The sequence below is a fragment of the Ambystoma mexicanum genome, chromosome 5p (assembly GCF_040938575.1).
Source record: "Ambystoma mexicanum isolate Mex_15411 chromosome 5p, UKY_AmexF1_1, whole genome shotgun sequence".
In the NCBI taxonomy this organism is placed as follows: domain Eukaryota; kingdom Metazoa; phylum Chordata; class Amphibia; order Caudata; family Ambystomatidae; genus Ambystoma; species Ambystoma mexicanum.
The window spans coordinates 882025050-882046394 of NC_090930.1; positions in this window are offsets into that span (position 1 = coordinate 882025050).

The following is a 21345-nucleotide window of genomic DNA, read 5'->3' on the forward strand; positions in this document are numbered from 1 at the left end:
CTTGTTTGTATGTTGTCTGGTGGACAGGTCCTATAACAGGAGAATAGGGGTTTAGATACAGAGCCTGTGATGGGGGTTCCCACTTCCCACTGACCAAGTCCCTTCCCTTAGGGTTATGCCTCACCTTATTTTCTTGTGCGTTAAGCTCTCCGTCCTGCATCTCATTGCAGGGGCGCGTGTTAGTTGTGGGCGTTCCGAGGGCGTAGTTGGTTCACTGGTCCTGTGCCCTTGTGTCGGGTCCAGTCTGGCTGTGACACCGACCTGTTTAATGTGCTCAGGTGAGTCTTTCAGCCTTTGTTCCCTCTCCTGTCTTCCTTTCGTTCCCTGTGCTTTTCAGTGTTCTTTTTTCTCTTCTGTGCTCTTAATGTCTCTTTCTGTCTTTCACAGGGATTGTTGCTGTTGCGGAGCTGCATTGCTGGACGGTTAAGGCTGAGGTAAGTAGTTTAGCACGAAGTGCGGCGCTGCTCAATGTGAGTGAGTTGCTAACCTGTATTCCTTTCTCTCCTTCATGCAGGAGGCAGCACGCTGATGATCCGGAATGCAGTTTGTTCGGTGACCGGGTATGCAGATAAGTGGTTAATGGTGTTTTGCTCGTTTCTCCGTCAACATTGCAGATTAGCATAGCACGATGTTAGAACCCGCTGTTAATGCTGTCCTTTACTTTGCAGGTATGTGTAACGCTCACCTGACTCCCACGGAGGTGCTGGTCTAGTCTGGGTTGCTGTGGCCTCTTCGAGCGTGATGCGCAGAACTCGGAACACCGACTGAACAGGACCCTTAAATCTTGCTTGTCTGGCCCATAGGAATATCCTTCTGCAGATGAGAAAGGGGATTAACAGTCTGCAGAATAGTGTGCTTGCTCCCCCCTTGCACCCTTCGTTCTTCTCTAACTTCCTCCGAAATCCCCAATTGAAGCTCACCTTATGGTTTGAAAGGATGAACTCTCCATCCTGCTTCTGGTGCAGGGGCGATTGTTTGTCCAGTTACTTCACTGGTTTTCAGAATGGCACTGGCAAAATCCACTTGACTTTTCCGAGCAGAATGCCGTAAGTATGAAGATTACAAAAGTTCAAGTGTTGAGCCTCCTTTTCTGTTGCCTTCCTAACCTGTGATCTGTCCTTTTATTTCAGGTGCAGAATGAAGGCGATGCGTTGAGGGATTGACTTGCCGATGGTAAACTCAGGTGAGTTAGCGATGGGGGCGATCCCTCTTAATATCTTTATATTCCTCCAGTAATGTCTTTTGTCCTTTCCCCATAGGGGCCGGGATGCGGTACTTGCCAAAGTAGCGGCGCCGACCCGAAATGAGGAATGATCCACCAACAGAAGACCGGTAAGTGTTATGGTGGGAAATTAGGCTTTCCTCATATGTTCCTTCTGCTCACCTTTTGTCTCTTCTTCTCTCCCCTAGGCGCAGAGATGTGGCGACCGGTGCAGACAGTCGCGGTGGAGCCAGAAGAACTCCCGAGGACAGGTGAGTGAAGCGCGGCGCTGCAGCGAGCAACGCGGTGCTTTTAAATGAAAGTCTTTTCTCAGGAACGCTGGTGTGAAGGTTCCGGATGCAGGTAAGAAGTTTGATAAAATTCTTGGTTTTCACCTTTCTCTTCTCTTCTTTCCTAACAGGTTTTCCAGGATCGAGGCGGGCGTGGCTGGAGACCAGATGCAGGAGCAGACAAGTTGAGCGTTCAGCTGCTTAGATGCAGAACAACGCGAAGCGTGAGCTACTGTCTGGGTGTGGCTTAAATAGCCCCCAAAGTAGTTCCAGGTAAGTATCCTTCCCTGGCCACGCCCGATGGGAAAATAGTCCCAATGAAAAAATAGTCCCTTTCAGGTCTCAGGGAGGCCTGAATCTTGCAGCATGGTCTGCATCAGGTAAGTGCACAAAACACCTTCCTTTATGAGCCTGGCGCCTATGGCGCCAGGACTGATGTCCAACATGAGCCTGGCGCCAAAGGCGCCAGGACAGAGTCCAAAGAGCCCCTATAAGGGGCCACTGGGCTTTTACCCGGGGGCATGATGCCTGCTCCCGGGGGTGCTGGGCCTGGCCTGGTGCTCCGGGGGTAGGCATCATGACAGCACTCCCCTCCCAAGGTTGTTCCCTCTGGAGGTTTCGGTTTGTTTGGGAAATTCCGATGGAACCTTTTTACCAGCCGAGGCGCATGTACGTGGTCGCTGGGTTCCCAAGACCTTTCCTGAGGCCCGTACCCTTTCCAATCAATTAGATAGAAAAGTTTTGATTTTGAGATCTTAGAATCCAAAATGTTCTTCACCTCGAATTCAGGCTCCCCATCTACCAGGATTGGTTCTGGTGGCTTTATTAATCTGGTTCCTGGTTGCACTGGTTTCAAAAGTGACACATGAAAAACGGGGTGAATCCGCATGTTAGCTGGTAGATCGAGCTTGACTGCCACTAGGTTAATTATAGCTTTGATCGAGTAAGGGCCCAAAAACCTTGGATTAAAAGTTCGAGGTCCCTTGAGCAATAAGTGTTTGGTAGCCAACCATACTTGATCCCCTATTTGGTATGGAGGCGCCTCACTCCGATGCAGATCCGCATTCTTTTTGTATTTCCCTTTCACTTGTTGCAAATGTGCAGTTGCATCCTTGAAGGCTTGAGTTATTGTGGAATGCAAATGGTCCACTGCGGGCATTTCAAGGCTCAGAGGTGAGTCCAGGTCTGAAGTACGAGGGTGATGTCCATATAGGGTATAAAAGGGGCTTTGTCCAGTTCCAGAGTGTACCGAGTTATTGTATGCATATTCGGCCACCCATAAAATATCCTTCCAATTACCCTCCGATTGGTGCAACATACATCGTAGGTATTGTTCAAGGGTCTGGTTCGTTCTCTCCGTCTGACCATCGGTCTGTGGGTGGTGGCTGGTTGAGAGTCTTACGTCGATTTGTGCCAGTTGACAACACTTCCTCCAAAAATGAGAAATAAACTGGCTTCCCCGGTCGGAGACTAGTATGGACGGGAATCCATGCAAACGGATGATATTTTCGAGGAATTCCTTGGCTAGGACAGAAGCTGAAGGTAATCCTTTCAACGGAATAAAATGGGCCATCTTGGAAAATAAATCCACCACAACCAGAATAGTATTGTATCCATTACAAGGGGGCAGGTCCGTGATAAAATCTAGTGACAAGGTGTGCCAAGGAGCTGGTGGAATGTCTAAAGGCTGACGAAGACCGGCGGGTTTTGTCTTTTGGCCTTTGTTTTGGGCGCAAACTCCACAGGACATCACGAAAGATTTAATATCCTTTCGCCAGGAAGGCCACCAGAATTGTCGTTTAATTTTTTTTTCCTCATTTTTGGCAATGCCAGGATGTCCTTCCATCAGGGTATCATGATGATGGGAAATAACCAGTTCTTGCAATTCCTTTTCTGGCAGAAATAAGCGTCCTTGGAAGTAAGGTAGGCCATTGTTGACCAAAAAGTAAGACCCCCTTTGGATCCAATCCTGCAAGGCTGTAGAGTCCAGGAGTTGTTTTACCCGTGCTTGAATGTCTTCAAGAGTTTGTAAAGAGGTTATCCCCAAAATTCTTTGTTCGGGAATTATCGGCACAGGTTCTGAGTTTGTGTCTATTTCTCCCATTCCTATTCGAGATAGCGCGTCCGCTTTGCCATTCTTACAGCCGGGGCGGTAAGTGATTACAAAATCGAACTCAGCAAAGAACAAAGCCCATCGGAGCTGACGTGACGATTGAGCCTTGGCAGTTTTTAAATATTGTAAGTTTCGGTGGTCAGTGATCACGGTGATGGTATGCCTGGCGCCAAGAAGATAATGCCGCCAAGCCTTAAAGGCGGACTTAATGGCTAATAATTCCTTGTCGGTGATTGCATAATTTACCTCAGGCAGCGAGAACTTTCTGGACCAAAATGCTACGGGGTGCAGTTGGTTGGTTTCAGGGTCTCTCTGAGTCAGGACAGCTCCCATGGCTAAGCTGGACGCGTCGGTTTCAGCTATATATGGGAGATCGGGACGCGGGTGCTTCAAAATAGGTGCGGGCGTGAATTTAGCTTTCAATTCCTGAAAGGCCTGTTCTGCTTCCTCGGTCCATTCGAAGCGTTTATTTTTCCGCAACAGTGCAGTGATGGGTTGTACCACACGTGAAAATTCTGGGATAAATCTGCAATAAAAATTGGCAAAACCAAGCATGCTTTGGACACCTTTCACCGAACTAGGTGATGGCCATTTGTGGATGGCATCCACTTTTTGTGAGTCCATTCGGACCCCTTTAGGTGTCAGGATGAATCCAAGAAACTCAACCTCGGTGGTATGGAAAACGCACTTTTCCAGCTTTGCAAACAGTTTGTGCTGGCGCAATTTCTCAAGGACGGCCCTGACATGCTTTCTGTGATCAGATTCCGAAGAGGAGTACAGAAGAATGTCATCGATATATACGACAACACAAACATCGATGAGTTCCCGAAGGACATCGTTCATGAAGAATTGGAAGGCAGCAGGCGCGTTGCACAACCCGAAAGGCATCACCTGGTATTCGAATAATCCATATTTTGTACGGAAGGCCGTTTTCCATTCGTCGCCTTCTTTTACTCGCACCAGATGATAAGCCCCCCGGAGATCTAACTTGGTGTATACGCAAGCGTTCTTCACCTGGTCAAGGAGTTCAGGGATCAGAGGCAGAGTGTAATGGTTTTTAACAGTTATCTGGTTCAATGCGCGGTAGTTGATACAAGTTCTAAGGTCGCTTTCTTTTTTGGGCACGAAGAACAAAGCCGAGGATGCCGGAGACTTTGACGGGCGAATGAAACCATTGGCTAGGTATTGATCTAAATATTGTCTCAAATGCAGATTCTCAGGTTCAGTAAGGGCATAAATCCTGCTACAAGGGGGTTGTGCACCGGGCACCAGATCGATTTGGCAATCGTACGATCTGTGGGGAGGTAAAGTGTTGGCCTGTTCCTTTTGGAAGACGTCCTGAAAGTCTTGGTATTCCGGAGGTAGTTGCATGGAGACAGAGGTTACAGACGCTAGACTAATCTTCAGATTTTCTGGGTAGCAGGTTTGTGCACAATCCGGGAAGGTTATTCTCTTCGCTCGCCAATCAATTTGAGGATTATGTGTCTCTAACCAAGGGATTCCGAGAATAACCTGAAACTGTGGAGCCTTGATTACATCAAACACAACTGCCTCCCGATGGCCGTCCGGACCTATAAGTGTCACCTCAGCAGTGGAATGTGTTACCGGTCCTGAGGCAATTTCGGTTCCATCGACTGTGGTGATGACATCTTTGCTGGTTTTAGGACGCAGAGGGAGGTTAATCCTAGAGACCAATTCACGATCCACATAATTTCCTATAGCCCCACTATCGATGTATGCCTTTATTGCATGCAACCGCTTAGGCTGTTCTGGATCTACGAGGACCATTGGCACAATGAAATGCGAAGTCTGAGAGTTAGTTTTCAAGCTCGGCAAGCGGACCCCTACGCTTGTCGGGCGTGGTCGTTTCCCGAAACAGAGTCTTCATGGTTTTTATCAGTGGCTCCTACCACCTTCTTGGGCGGTTTTGCCGGGCAATCTCGTAGAAAGTGTCCAGAGGGCCCACAATAAAGACATAATCATCTGCCGTCTTCTTTCACGTTCTTTTTGAGTTAAAGGTCCTTTAACTCCTCCGATTTGCATAGGCTCAGAGACATCAGCACCCTTGGGGTTAGCGTGGGTCTTGACCAACACCCGGGTCTCAAACTTGGACCGATCTGCTTTTCTGTTTTGAAGTCTGTGATCCAATTGGACCACTAAGTCTATATATTCTGTGCATTCTTGGGGCGGGACATCTTTAAGTTCTCCGCGTAGACCTCGATAAAATAACGTGATTCTTTTATCCTCTGGCCACCCAGTTTCCACAATTAGTCTATTAAAGGTTGCAATGTAGGATAGGAGGTCCCGATTGCCCGGTCGCAGGGATAGGAGTTCGTCATCCAGAGCCTGCCCCTGAGAGTGTCGAGCAAATAACCTTTCCATGCTTGCTTGAAATCCTTGAAAATCACGGAGAATCGGGTCATCTTGAGTAACCAGTGGAACTGACCAATCGGCAGCACAGCCGCTGAGATATGACAATACAAAGGCTACCTTGGTCTGGTCATTAGGGAAGGCCCCAGGTCTGCATAGGAAGTGCAAACGACACTGATTCATGAATACAGCAAATCGTTTGGGGTCCCCAGCAAAGCGTTCGGGTGGGGCCAGCGGCAAGTTTCCAGGTAGATTAATCTCACAGGGTTACTGGGAACCACAGGAGCGGGGTTCCCCCCGGAACCGGGTAGAGGAGTGTGTCCAGCTTGATCTTGCAAAAACTGTCTAGCCAGTTCATCAGTTCTTTCCTTTGATACAATCACTTCCCTCCTGAGAGCATTAGTCTCTTGACGAGCGGCGTGTACTTCGGCCCGTAATTCCCCCAGTAGTTGGGCCAACTGATCAGTCTCAGAAGTTTCCATAGCGCCTAGGTGGGAATTTGTAGGAAGGCTTTGCGTTCTGTAACGCTCACCTGACTCCCACGGAGGCGCTGGTCTAGTCTGGGTTGCTGTGGCCTCTTCGAGCGTGATGCGCAGAACTCGGAACACCGACTGAACAGGACCCTTAAATCTTGCTTGTCTGGCCCGTAGGAATATCCTTCTGCAGATGAGAAAGAGGATTAACAGTCTGCAGAATAGTGTGCTTGCTCCCCCCTTGCACCCTTCGTTCTTCTCTAACTTCCTCCGAAATCCCCGGTTGAAGCGCACCTTATGGTTTGAAAGGATGAACTCTCCATCCTGCTTCTGGTGCAGGGGCGCGTGTTTGTCCAGTTACTTCACTGGTTTTCAGAATGGCGCTGGCAAAATCCACTTGACTTTTCCGAGCGGAATGCCGTAAGTATGAAGATTACAAAAGTTCAAGTGTTGAGCCTCCTTTTCTGTTGCCTTCCTAACCTGTGATCTGTCCTTTATTTCAGGTGCAGAATGAAGGCGATGCGTTGAGGGATTGACTTGCCGATGGTAAACTCAGGTGAGTTAGCGATGGGGGCGATCCCTCTTAATGTCTTTTTATTCCTCCAGTAATGTCTTTTGTCCTTTCCCCATAGGGGCCGGGGTGCGCTACCTGCCAACGTAGCGGCGCCGACCCGAAATGAGGAATGATCCACCAACAGAAGACTGGTAAGTGTTATGGCGGAAAATTAGGCTTTCCTCATATGTTCTTTCTGCTCACCTTTTGTCTCTTCTTCTCTCCCCTAGGCGCAGTGATGTGGCGACCAGTGCAGACAGTCGCGGTGGAGCCAGAAGAACTCCCGAGGACAGGTGAGTGAAACGCGGCGCTGCAGCAAGCAACGCAGTGTTTTTAAATGAGTCTTTTCTCAGGAACGCTGGCATGAAAGGTTCCGGATGCAGGAAATAAGTTTGATAAAATTCTTGGTTTTCACCTTTCTCTTCTCTTCTTTCCTTACAGGTTTTCCAGGATTGAGGCGGGCGTGGCTGGAGACCAGATGCAGGAGCAGACACGTTGAGCGTTCAGCTGCTTGGATGAAGAACAACGCGAAGCGTGAGCTACTGTCTGGGCGTGGCTTAAATAGCCCCCAAAGTAGTTCCAGGTAAGTATCCTTCCCTGGCCACTCCCGAGTGGCAAAATAGTCCCAATGAAAAAATAGTCCCTTTCAGGTCTCAGGGAGGCCTGAATCTTGCAGCATGGTCTGCATCAGGTAAATGCACAAAACACCTTCCTTTATGAGCCTGGCGCCTATGGCGCCAAGACTGATGTCCAACATGAACCTGGCGCCAGAGGCGCCAGGACAGAGTCCAAAGAGCCCCTATAAGGGGCAGCTGGGCTTTTATCTGGGGGCATGATGCCTGCTCCCGGGGGTGCTGGGCCTGGCCTGGTGCTCCGGGGGTAGGCGTCATGACAGTATGAAGCACTCCGGAGATGGCGAGGCCAACAAGCGCAGACGGATGCAGGAGTTGTTACTCACAGGTAATTGTTCCTCCTTAATGCTGTTTTTGTTCTTGCAGGTTGCGGAGCGCTCCGGAGATGGGCAAGGCCACCGAGTGCGGATAGACGCGTGGATGGATGTTGGAGCTGTTACTCACAGGTAAGTGTTTCTTGTTAATGCTGTTTTTGTTCTTGCAGGTTGCCGGTGGAATCCAGGTTGATGCTGCAGATTCAAGCCACCGGGAGAAGCAGATGAGCTGGAACTGGACACGGTGAGCGTTACGCTGCAGGAGTGCAGAATAACGCGAAGCGTGGATCCCAGTTCGGGAGTGGCTTATATAGCCAACCACACCTGAAGATTCGACCACACTCAAAACACTAGTCTGCATGCCTCAGTTCGTGGAACTGAGCTGTAGAAAGGACCTCCGTGTTTTATTAAGGCCCAAAGTGGACTTGCCTTATTATTGATAATGAGCCTGGTGCCAAAGGCGCCAGGACTGTCACCATGTCTGCTGTTGATGGGTTTTTAAGACCCTTGGAGCCACTGTGGGGGGCTGTAACCTCACTCACTGCTGTCAGGGGGCTGTTGCAACTGAGGGGGATCAGGGATAGGGGTCATGACACAATGCCTGACATTGGGTATTTTCCCTCACGGACACAGGAACAAGTTGCTGCAGTGTCTATAAGGAACGAAAATGTCTTGCCTCCTATCGTTACCTTGACCCTTGGTTCCTCTTGGAGGTCCGGTTTCACTGATCGTACTGAAGACATCAGGTCGCTCTGTGGGCTGTCCTATTGTGGATATAAATGCATCCCTGTACCTCTGAAAGGATTTCCTCCTACCACGGTCACTCCCTAGTTAAGGTGCAGGTGTTTGCAGTATTCCTACATTTGTGTTCCATTGTGGTACCATGGCCTGTTGTGTCTGTGTTTGCTGGGTCTGTATCTGTTGGGCTTGCATAGGCAATTGCTGTGGTTGCCCATTTGGCGATTGCATTTGTAATGGAGTTTACTGTGGTTGTGGCGCATGGGCTGATTCTGCATGCGATCTTTGGCATAATATTCCTGTGGTTCTGTATTATATTGTGGAACATAGCCCATCCCCCCCCCCCTTTTGGAGCTTGCCAATTTTTCTGCATGCTCCCTTCACTTCTACATGTTCTGGCTATATGTCCCATCCTCCCACAATTCAAACATTGTTACGGGTGTCTGCCATTAAATCCTTTCTCGTGCCTTTTTTGCAACCTGCGTACTTGCATTCTCTGTATTTCCATATTCCCTTGCTCCTTCTCTTCTGGTTGTTTTCTTTCCTTGCTTCGTACCTTCATTCTTTCATTCGCTTCCTCTTAGTCCTTCTCTTTTTTGTATGCTCTTGGGTGTTATTTTGTTCTTTTCCTGCTCTTCTTCTTTCTTCCCTTTCTCAAACCCCCTCAGTGCCTTTATCATGTAACTTAAATAATATCTGTCCTCTGTAAGGGAAGGCATGGTATCAAAGTAAGACCAACACAAGCGACCACAGTTCATGGGTGTTTATCAAGGGTGTGATAAAAGCTTATCTAAACCTAAATCTAAGATGGGAGCAGGCTACGACAATCAAAATAATAATGCAGTCCTAGTGGAGTCTCGTCAAAAAATAAAAGGGCCTATACTAAAAAAAGAACTATTGCCAATCCTTTCCGCTAAGTTACAAATACTGTGGGGAATGTTCATGAAAAAGAAAGAAGTGCTCACAAAATGATAAATCAGGATATTCAGGCCGTTGGCCTCCCTTACCCACGTTTTCAGCATGAGACAAGGCGGTTCACTCAAGCATAGCACACTCCTGGGCTTCTTCCCTGGGCTTCTTCAGCATGAGGACACAGTTCCTTTACAAGCATCAGGTCCTTCTATGCCCAAGTCTCTTAAGTTATCAAAAGTCTCTTGCTTCAGAGGGCCTGATGTATAAACCAAACAAAAGGTTCCTTTCAGAAATACACAAGTCAGGTGAGTCACTCTTCACCCAGGATCCACCTCTTCAGGGTTCAGATCCCCTTTTATACAACCAGTTTCCCTCAGCCGGGCTCGTACTAGTCTCAGTTCAATTCCTTGGCGTCCCTCAGTCGGGTTCACGTTTGCCACAACCATACCTTTTTGTGCGTGACTTGCAGTTCACCCCGGATTCCCCTCTTCTGGGCTCAGATCCCCTTTTCACAATTACTGTTCACAATTCTACTATCGAAGACTTTCGAATATGCACAGTGTTTGGCTTGACCCGTTGCTGGACCACTTCGATGTTACAGTTCCCAATTATACACTCTCAGTTGGATACTTAACATAGACCTTCGAGCGAGCACCCACATGGTGCCGGACCACTCTGTATACGGTACCTATTTCGGTTTCATAAAGTTCATTCACACACGAGTCATCTTTCCTCACACAATGTTGCTGCTTGGAACCTTGATTGTAACACAGTCCGTCTGCTATCAGTCTCTTCCAACTCACTGGTTGTGCTGAATTCACTGGCTGCTTTGTTGTCAGAGCCAAGGACAGTACCACAGCGGCAATTGCTTCTCCCCGCCTTGGCTATCAATGCGGGGGCCCCATGTACCTTTGGCACACACTGCACTGTTCTTCAGCTGTAATTTGCGGTCTTATGTTTCTTTTCCTCAATTCCTCTCGAAAGTCTCAGTTCTCCTCCAAAAAGGTCAAGCGTCGTTCCCTCCTTGCAGCCCTCTCTGGCCGCCTTTCTCCTCGGTTTAAACTGCCATCTCCAAATTGTTGCTTCCTCATGCTTTTTGCCCAGAGTGTGCTTTTGTGCTCAGCCTTTTATCCATGTGGGGAAGTGTAATGGAAGTCAGGTTCTTGTAATTATCAGTAATTGCCTGACTCTGCCTGGTCCGTCTTGGGACATGTCAGGTATATGGCTCTGGTGTTAGTCCGTTGTCGCTCACGGTGAACTATCTTCAAGAAAGTGTTTGTGTTGGTGTTGGAAAAGGGGGGGTTGAACTCCTAGGTATCCTACCTGGTAGGATGGGGAAAAGGTGTTATTGGGAAGGGGATACCGCATCTGACCCTCTAGTGTCCCACTTCTACTCCCCAAGAACCCCTTCTCCAGGTGATCCTCCTGCACACGGTCCACCACCAGGAAATGGTTCCAATCGTGATGGCCGTGTTCTGGCCACCTGGATGACAGATCCCTGGGGACAAGCGGGTTTGGGTTTCTCACACCTCCCGTCCATTCATTCTGTACTATAGCTCACACCTCCTGTCCATTCATTCTGTACTATAGTTACTCCCTTAACCTTATCTTTCACTTCACTTTTGTCATGGCCACTGGCCCAAGAACGCAGACCTCGCACCATAAGGGGATGGGCACAAGGTGTAACGCAGCTCTTGTTTGTCCCTTTGGGACAATCAAGCACAGGGAGCCAGCTGGACTCACCTTTGGTGCCAGGCTCATGAACAAATATAAACAAACGTTTATTTTGGGGAGGAGTGCTTTATTCAGGGACTCAGGGACTTTCACGTGCATTCGGTTTGGGCGCGGCTGCTGAGGAGCTGGGTTGCACGTGCAGCATCATCTAGGAGTGGTAGGGTGTGGCCGGTAAGCCTGAGCTAGTGGGCGTGGCTGGAAACTCGACTGTATAAGGCGACCCAGCCTTCGTGCGAACGCTTCGGGTTATTCTGCACTTGCATGCAGTGTAACGTTCATCGTCGCCTGACTGCAGACTCACCTCTTGGACTCCAGCTTCATACTTACCTACCTGTTGGCTCCAGCTTCATACTTACCTGTCTGTTCTCGCCTGCATGCACCTTTTATCGAACCTGGCATCCAGCATTCCAGCTACATCCTCCCGTAAAAGCCGAATTCTTGACCTTGACGCCAGAGCATGATGCGCTCCTCATTCACGAAGACGGCACCTGCAAGAGATACGAAGGACATGATTAGAGATTAAAGACATTCAGTTTAAGGTTGCACTGCCATCTAACCTCGCGCTTAACTTTAAACCACCTGTTGTCGGACCCTCGCGGAACCTCGCCTCTTATCCGGCTTCACCTCGTGCTCCAAGGCCGCAGCTAGGCCGCAATTCCACCTCTAGGAAGAAATCGGAAGAGACATTAACAATACAAATCTTTTAACCATGAGAAGAGACAATAGAACTTAGACACTTACCATAAGGAGTGGCTTAGTCACAGCTGGCCTAAGCTACCACGTACAATGGGCCAGTGAAGGAACGGAGTGCTCATTATCATTAATCGACAGGTGAGCCTATATGGGTCGGCGCATGCGCACCACACTTTGGGAAGAAGGGGTCGAGAGAGACAACAGTCACATAGCAACATTCTCACGTTCTGTCATATCTACACATGAGCATTGTCACCAATTGTCGTAGCCCACAGCAAATTTGCAGAGGAAGAAGCCTGAAAGGGGTGATCCATTTCCAGGGAGGGCTGCAACCGTGCCCCAACGTCCCCGCAGAGACCAGGTGAGCGTAAAACCTTTGTCTCCTTGCCTCTTCCTCCATCTCCATCTGTCTGTCCTGTTTATCTTTTCTCATCACACTGTTTACTTTCATCGTGTGTTGGCATATATTTTCGTTCTCTGCTTTTGCTCTCTTCCGCATTATCCTCAATGTTTTAAGCGGGGGGTTCATTTGTTGGATTAACAACTCTGCTGCTGCTTTGAATTCCTTTAAATGATAAAATCCCTGTTCCTCAGTATCTGCTCATGTTTTCAGAAGGGGAAAAGAGTTTTTTGAGGAGTGGAAAGAGGATCCAAAGGCGTTATATCCTCCTCTTTATGCAGATTAAGCATCCACTCCTTCTCAGGCTGATATTCTTTCTCACTCTGATACTTTTTCCACAACTCTAAAACTGCCAATCTTTTTGGAACTTCTTCCCCTTGTATGTAGCATGTAAATATGTTGTTGTATGTCGCAATACTGTTTTTCTGTACCTTAGGCTGCACGCTGTTTTTTTCAGCGTCCCGGTGAAGAATAAACACAGGGACTTATCTTTTATAAGCCCTTCTCTATGAGCTGCACAAGGAAGGACATAATTGGTGGACACCAGAAAAATTGTATGTACTAAAGAGATCTAAAGTCACATACCGTGCTAACCCCACAGAACCACTGCTTATGAATACTTAAATGTATAGGTGAGTTATATGTATCTAAAATATGTTTGTTTTTTATAAAATGATCGTCATACATTTGATTATAAGAAATTGGGCTTGGTTTAATATAATGCCGAAATAAACGGTATTTAAGAAGTTTCATTATCTACCCAGTGACAGGGTCATAAGGGAGGGGTAACCAGTTTTCCTTTTTTGCATACTGTTGGCTATCTTCCTGCATCTAAACTGGTCCCCCGATAACAAAAAATTGGGAAGTACCCATCTTTACACTACTGCAATACTGTTTTTAACAACAAACCCTCTTGAGGCCATGGCATTAGTGTTGTATCAGTCGTGCCTCTTGTATCTCGGCAATGTCCTGCATAGGTACAGCAGAGGAGTGTACCCCATGATGACAAGTCGATCTCGACTGTCAGTACTTATCATATTTTTTATTCTCATTTATTTTATCAAGTTTACCATACTGATTAATTTGAGCTGGCACCATCAATCGCCGCTTATTACAAAAAACATTTTTTAACCACTTTAAAAATATATGCAATGAAGATCTTTTTGTTTACAATTTCTATCAATTTTAACTGTTTCGTTTTTTCATTATTGATGTCTTAAGAGTCACTTCTTTATCATTATTCTCCTTTAAGTTTTACCCTCCTGATTGATGTCAATCTCTTGATTTTCAAAATCTGATTTCCTTCATTTTTTTACTATCGTTTTATCTCCTAATCTAGACACAATAAAAGTTTTATACTGACTTATTTATAACCCCATACACATGCACTTTTAAATGTTCTGCGTAAATGTATCTCATCTCACTTTTTACCCCATTTTGAAGTTTGATACGCACTCTTCTTCTTGGCTTTGCCTTAAGGAATCCTTAAATAATATACCTATATTTGGAGTTTTAGTGCATACCCTTCCGCCCCTCTTGGAACCAGGAATCGAGGTATCCATTTCTCTTCTTTCTTATGCCCAAAAATCCTTTTACTTCTACACATATATTTGCAATACAGTCCCTCCCCCTATTTTTGCCACCTTCAATGTTCTACTTGCATCCGTTGCTCAGCTCGAGTCCCTCGGCATCGACTCTTCCCCAATTGACCAGTTTGCCTTCAGTTCACGGGGCACCTGCGGGGACCAAACAAGAATTTCATCAAAGGGGCACACGTGTGTATTTGCTTGCCGATCTCCACAGGAAGTTCCACGCTTTTCTGGCTAATGGCGGAATCAATCCAGAGTCCGAGAGTCTAGATCTGGGCCTAGGTCGATTAGATCAGGACCATCCGCATTGCTAACAGAATGTGCTCTAGCACCTTTAAGCATCTCATGTGCTAGATGGAATTACCAATAATTATCTCGGACCCAAATAAACGGACAGACTCAAAGAATATGGCAAAGTACTATATAAATAAAGTAGGGCAATCTGGCGAATAACAAACAGTAATTCACTCACACACCCAAATGTGATTATACAAAGGTTTTATACCTCAATATGCGTCATCTTTAATGTCCTATGTGGCAAACTAAAACCTATTGAAGGGAGGGATTGCTTAAGGGAACCTATGTACCTATAGTATATATAGGTGTTAGTAACTTCATTGACTGCACCTTATCTGGTGGCCACGCCTCTAACCACCTGTAAATACGTATAATAATGATTATAGCGGAAAGATAGCACATTTTTGGTCTTTGCAACGTTGTATAGCATGATGCTAAATAGACCCTCTGATTGGTTGGCATGCTTTCCGAACCATGGACTTTCGGATTGTTAGTAGCACGTAAGTAAAGCGAAGCTTTGGTGCCGCAAGCAATGTCCCACTACTCCCCACTTTCACAAATAGTCCATAGTCTCTCATCGGTCGGGCCCCAAGCCAAATGTTCTCCTTTGTAGTTGACCTTGAAGCGTGCTGTCTATTCTGGGACATTCAAGGGAGTGTAGGCACACTATTATCTTTGTTTGGGCTTAATGAACAACCCTTGTTTTCAACTTCTTAATCACGTGTGAGGCGACCACAAGTGTGTCCATATCGACCTTCTATTTACTGCTATTTTATTCAATGGGTATCCTTACCCTTCTTGGCCTCTAGAGACTTGCTCACTCCATCTTACATGGGTTTTCCGCATCCTTAATTGTCTAATACTTGACGCTTGCAGATGTTTTCTCCTTCGCTTATTCTAAGAGAGATATGTCTTACGTACATGGCTTATCCTTTTGACTCCCCGTGTGCCTTGTAATTATTCATTCAAGTAACATCTTTGATACCTGGCCAATAGACTCCTCTTTATTCCTCACACAAAGCTGTTTTTCCAGCATCTCCTGGTTCCACAGACCTGGTCTGACTGTGAGGTAGCTTGAATGGTTTTAATATGAGTCCAACATCCATCTTTCCATCATGGCCGCTCTAGCCATGTTATGTTTCCCTCTGCAGCAAGCTTCTATATGTCTCATCTACCTTGCGTTTCTGCATATATACATGTATTAATCAGCAGGTTACTTTATCTTCTTTGCATATATACGATTTCTTCATATTCGATTACATGTTTCTCTTGTTACTTCAGTTGAATCTTTATTCTTTGAGTATTTGCATATCGTTTCAGTAGATCTCAGTATCTTTCCTCTATGACATCTATCTGCTCTTGTCATATTTCACTTATAGCTCTATGATGTCCAATGGTGTGTGCAGACATCCTTCCACTCTCTGTGCGAGGGCCATTTGATACGGTTGTCTGAGTGCATATCTTCTCTCATACACTCAATGCGGTATTGGGATGATACCTGGTGTTCCACATAGGGCTTATCTCCTGTTCCAGTAGGACAGAGGTGAGGGGGCGGGAGCTAAAGATAACATGTCCACCTGCTCCTCTACAGGGTTGCTGGCTGTGAGGTTGTACACACTAATTTGTGTGAGCAGTTGTAAGTGTAATGTCCCGCGTACAATGAGGAAGTGACCATTAGGGTTTGGAAGGATCTCATTACTGATGAACCGTACCTGTTTATGGACAAGTATTAATACTCCCTGCTTCCTTGGGAAATGCTGGACCTACCCAGCCTTTGCATATTATCTGGGCTTCCCCTAGAGCTGAATGGGTTTAGATCCCTAAGGTAATTGGTGATACTACATCTTTTTATTGGACTATTCAACCCCCGTACATTAAGCAGACCCTAGAGGATACTGCGGCATGAAATGGAAACCTTTGCATTTTTTAATGACTTGAGGGTGTTAGATTGGCACATTATTGGCGAGAGGCACTGTGTGAGGCTCCAAGAGAGCCAGGTTGTCATTATTTGTACCTTTTGGATGAATTTAATAGGAAGAGTCCTAGATGTCCCTGGCTTGACAGAATAGTATTTGTTTTGCTATACATTTTTGGTTTAATGCGCATGCCTATTTAATATGATTACCTTTATTGATCATGATCAGTGTTAATGGTGAACATATTCATCTTCTATGTTCCCTAATCTCCCAAACACCGACATACGTCTCCCACCAACACCTTTCACGCTCACCCATTCTTCATCACAACTGCGACTCCTAAATCTCATTCATGTGCATACTCACATTCTCTAATACATTGCCAAGTCACATCCCGCACTCCCTCAGACTCTGCCACACTCCCCAATTCCTACCGCAGTCCACAGTACTTCATTCTTTCTTCATACTTCTGCATCTTGCATCCTTTCTCCCATTCTATCGCACACTTCCTTCATCCTTTCTTCCAATCTGCAGCTTGCTGCCTCTTTCTGGCCAACCGCTCTCTCTCTGCTTTCTGGCCCACCCCTCCACCTCTTGCCCACTGCTCTCCCTCTGCTTTCTTCCCTATCACTCTCCATCTGGCCCATCACTCCCCCTCTCTCTTCTCTCCGCCCCCAACATCATATTGTCACTATTTTTTAATTTTTTAAAATTTTGATTTTGGCCCAGATCCTCAAAAATGGGGCATCTAAAAATAGAGAAGAGGATATGCTGTTTTTATATAACTCATTTTTGGAAATTAGCAGATCACATTATTCTCAAAGGTGACCTGCACATTTCCGCTGAGCTGTAGCACAAATGATCTGCTGGCCAGCCGCCTTGAATACATTACTGTTGGAAGTGCTCTTCCGACACTTTTTTACAGGCTCCCAGTGCATTTCACTGTGACGAGCCCTTGAGGGGCCCATAACTGTAAAATGCAATCCCCAAAAAAACATGTCTGCCCCGTTTGAGGAACAGAAATGCAAGTGAGGCATCAGAGGTTCATACCTCTGCTGTCACATTTAAAAAACAGAACAAAAAAAAAACAACAAAAAAAAGTTGCATGACTGAGTCAGGAAAGACCCTGTCATACAGTGCGCACCCCCTGTGCCTATTCAAAGCAGACACATGGGGTTGCCTTCGTTTTCTGCACATTTAAAAGTGCATTCTGTTTGTAAATTTGTGATGCACTTTTAAAGGTGTATAAATGCCCCCTGATTTGAGCAAATGCGCAGAGGTGTGAAAAGGGCCATCTGAATGGGTGCATATAAGATGCACCCATTCAGATGTCCTTTGTGGGTTGGGATGCTCTCCTTTTGGTACAATTGAGATGTGTAGCGCATTTCATTAATTGTGCCCAAAATAAGTTTTGACCACTTGGGCCTTTGTGTATTTTCTTTTTAAACTACTGTTTTTTGCTGGTGTTTTTGCAAAAACAGTGTTTTTTGCAGGTTTTTTAAATTGCTGTTTTCACGCCATTTTGCGGGATTGCAAAATCGCTATTAGCTGGCGGGTCTAATTAAGGGATACAAGTTTCAAGATAGCCATGATTGCCTCCTAGTATTGTGGCTCGTGTTTGCTTGATAGTGGTCCATGTTGTTCTGCCTTCATCAAGTGAGCTTGCCATGTTGCAAAGGGGAATTCACCTGATTCTCAATCAATAGACACACAAAGGTCATATGTAATGCAGACTACCAAGCACTAAAAGTATGATGTTTTCCAACCAACACCACGGATAGTATAAAACTGAAGAAACAAGTGAGTAAATATTGCATTTCTGAAGGAGGTACACAATAAGAGAATGATCCGCACTGCAGGAAGGGGGTTCCCCCCCCTTGGTTCTTAAGGGAGGGATGGTTATTCATCCTGAAGTGCATGGACAGAGGCAGAGGTATTGCCTTCTGCGTGTCTGCAATTTGTAATCTGCACTGCCCTCTGCATTTGGAGGGGCAGCCAAGCCTAGCTGGCGAGTACAGGGCTAAATAGACAACTCTAAAGGGTCGCCTCGGATGAATAGTTTATATCAGTCCAGTAGGAGGCATTCATAGTCTAGAGGTTAGACAAACGAGCGGCCACCTGCACACCCTACCACTATAACCCCCGTTGATGGGGTACATTTGCTGTCTGATGGGGGGTGTAAAGGCAGGAGTGTGAATGAAGATGATAGCATGGGCCTACAATTATGGGAATGTTCAGGTCCGGCCCGAATCTCGAAAGAACTATAGTCTGTTGTGCATGGTGACGCTTCGAGAGAAGGGTTTCAGGTCTTATCAGCTTCTGTTGCCTCCCCCACCTGGCTTCATGTATTGGAGACATGACAGGCCCTCTTTCCTTTGCCTGTTGAATGTGGTTTGATTTTGGATTTTCCTCCTGCTTCCTTCCAGCGTATGCTTGCCCTTGGTTTGCTGGACACACTTAGCTGGATCTTCTCTGACAAGTCTGCCCCTTGTCATTGTGGAGAGGGACATGGTCATGCTGTTTCAGATAGTTCAAGGCTGCCCCTGGGTCATCGAATGAGGTACACTCCCCTTGGCAGACGATGCAGAAGGTTGATGGGAATTTGATATACTATCGTTGATTCAAACCTTTTAGCGTCTTACAGACTGGATTCAATTCCTTTCATTTACTAGAGACCTCAATGGAGAAATCATTGAACAGCCTCACGGTGGATCCCTCTTCCCTAATATCTCTGGCACATCTGTACGCTCTCATTACCTCGAGTTTATGCTGAAAGTTTAGGAAGTGCCCCATGATGGTCCTGGCGTGGCCCCCTCTGGTCAGCTTTGGGATGGGGGCTCTGTGAACATGATCTATGATGTAGTCTTCCGTGTTGACAGTGGGAAGGTCTTTTTCAAATAGCACATGCACCACCACATCAACTTCCATTGTGTCATCGTCTTCAAGCCTAGCTTCACCTCACTGATGATGCCTAATAAGGTCAAAACATGTCTGGGCTTGCTTGTTGCCTCATACAGAAGGAATGTGTCCAAGCAGTTTGGGCTGCACTGCCCCTTTTAGGCTGGGCCAAGCCTGATTTGCATATTGTCTTTCTCTTTTCTGTAGTGCTTTGCAGGCCGAGGAATAGTCTCGAGGTTTGCCCATAGCGATTGCCAGAGGTGAAGATTAATTCTAAACCTTGCAGCTATCATCTCGTTTGTATTGGGAAATTATTAGCAGAACACAGTTTTAATTTGCCTTATGAAAGGTCAAGAGGTTAGTCGAGCCACAAATTGCCATTGGAAGATAGTTCCAAGGAACTGTAGTAGTAACTGTTATTACACACCTGTCACATGCATGCCTCGGATCTCAGCCTCCCATTGTGGTGCTTCACCAGTGGTTACATCAGTCCACGTTTTTACGTAACGTTTTTGATGGTCTGAACGTTGTTCTTTGGTGGCATTTCTTTTTCCTTGGAAGGAATTGCCATCTTTATATGGTTCTTTCTTTGTCCACAATACTGTACATTTGATTGAATGTATTAATGGCTTTCACCAAAGGGCCATTCACATTTAAAGAAGCAAAATAAAATTATTTGCAGTTGATGCAAAAGTAAAGCAAGATACAGATGTAACACAAATAAAGGGAATATATTGTTTGTTGTAACCTATGTACGAGTGCTGATGGCGTGATTTACAGGTCTGCATGCTGCTGTGTGAAGGGGACTTTATGTGAATGTTCCATGAGTCTGATAGTAACTGGGAGCTGGAGGAAATGCTGCGCTTGGTGGGTGTCTGTCTTCCCTACATAATTATGGCTAAACAATGGCACCCCTGAACCTCAGCACACGCCTTGCACAGGTGGACTCTTGTATGACTTCAAAAACACATTAGCTGAAACCAAACAAAATCGAGCTTCTGATACACAGCATGACACTACCAAACCCCACAGAAATTTCCTGGCCAAAGGTAAGCCTTAGTTACTTACCTGTAACTATTTCTCCAGCATTGGTATCTTTCATAGATTCACATGCTTGAATATTCGCCATCGTGAGACTGGGAATTCCCGGTTATTTTAAAATGTTATATCGAAAGCAATGTACATTGCTAACAAAGCCTGAAAGACTTTCAATTTTGTAGTCCCTATGCCTCCTTTTGGCCCTTTTCTACCCTGCCAATGAGGTGGTAGGGCTTAAAGGAATAGTGCGCTCAAAAATATTATTCTCCAGAGGGTTCGGGCATGTGTTTTTAAGCATACGTTGATCGATCGTACAAACATTTCCTATGCACCTTACCGTAGGTTTCCTCACTTTTACACATGCGAAATCAGGCAGCAGGGGGCAGCCATCTTGTGCTAGTCTTATCCGTTGCTGCATCGCCCTAAGGTGAACTGCCCTGATGGCACTAAATCATATCCCCCGCCCCTGAGGCTCACATCACTAGACTCGTACGACCCATTTCACAACGCCAATGCACGTCTTGTGTCAACATTCTCTGCGCTTCAGCTAATGACGTGTCTCCATGGAAATGGCAGGGCGACTCTTTCCTCAATAAGTATAAACAGACCGCTTTTCAACAGACAAGATCAGAGTTGCTTTTCCAATTGTTTCACTGTCTTTTTTTGGTGTATCCTGTGGCTTGTTTATGCTCTGTTTAGCTATCTTCGTTGCTCGTAGAATGTGCGAACAAATACTAGTACTATCATTACTATCTATTTTAATTTTGTCGCATAATGGCAACAATACAGCCCTAACAGTACGAGCCAGAGTATTCCGAGGCAGAATTACTCCAAAGAGAAAGATGTGGAAACGATGGGGCTTCGGACGACAGTTGGGAGGACGAATCACCAGATCAAGTGCCTCAGCCTAGTCTCATGGACGACGTCTCCACCCGGTGTACCTGCAATCGGTGCAAGGTAATGCCAACCGAGGAGGAGAACGGCTGCTGTCGAGAAAACTCTGGATGCTTGTCCTACATATCGGAAGACGAGACACAGCTGCAATGCGTTACCGAGCTGCATGACTTCAGGGCAGCCTGCCTCACACGGTCCGTGTTGAGGATTATGATGGTGCTTATGCACGAACCTTACGCAACAGTTTGCCCTCGCAATCCAAGTAACGAGTAAGTGTACTCTAGAAGTGA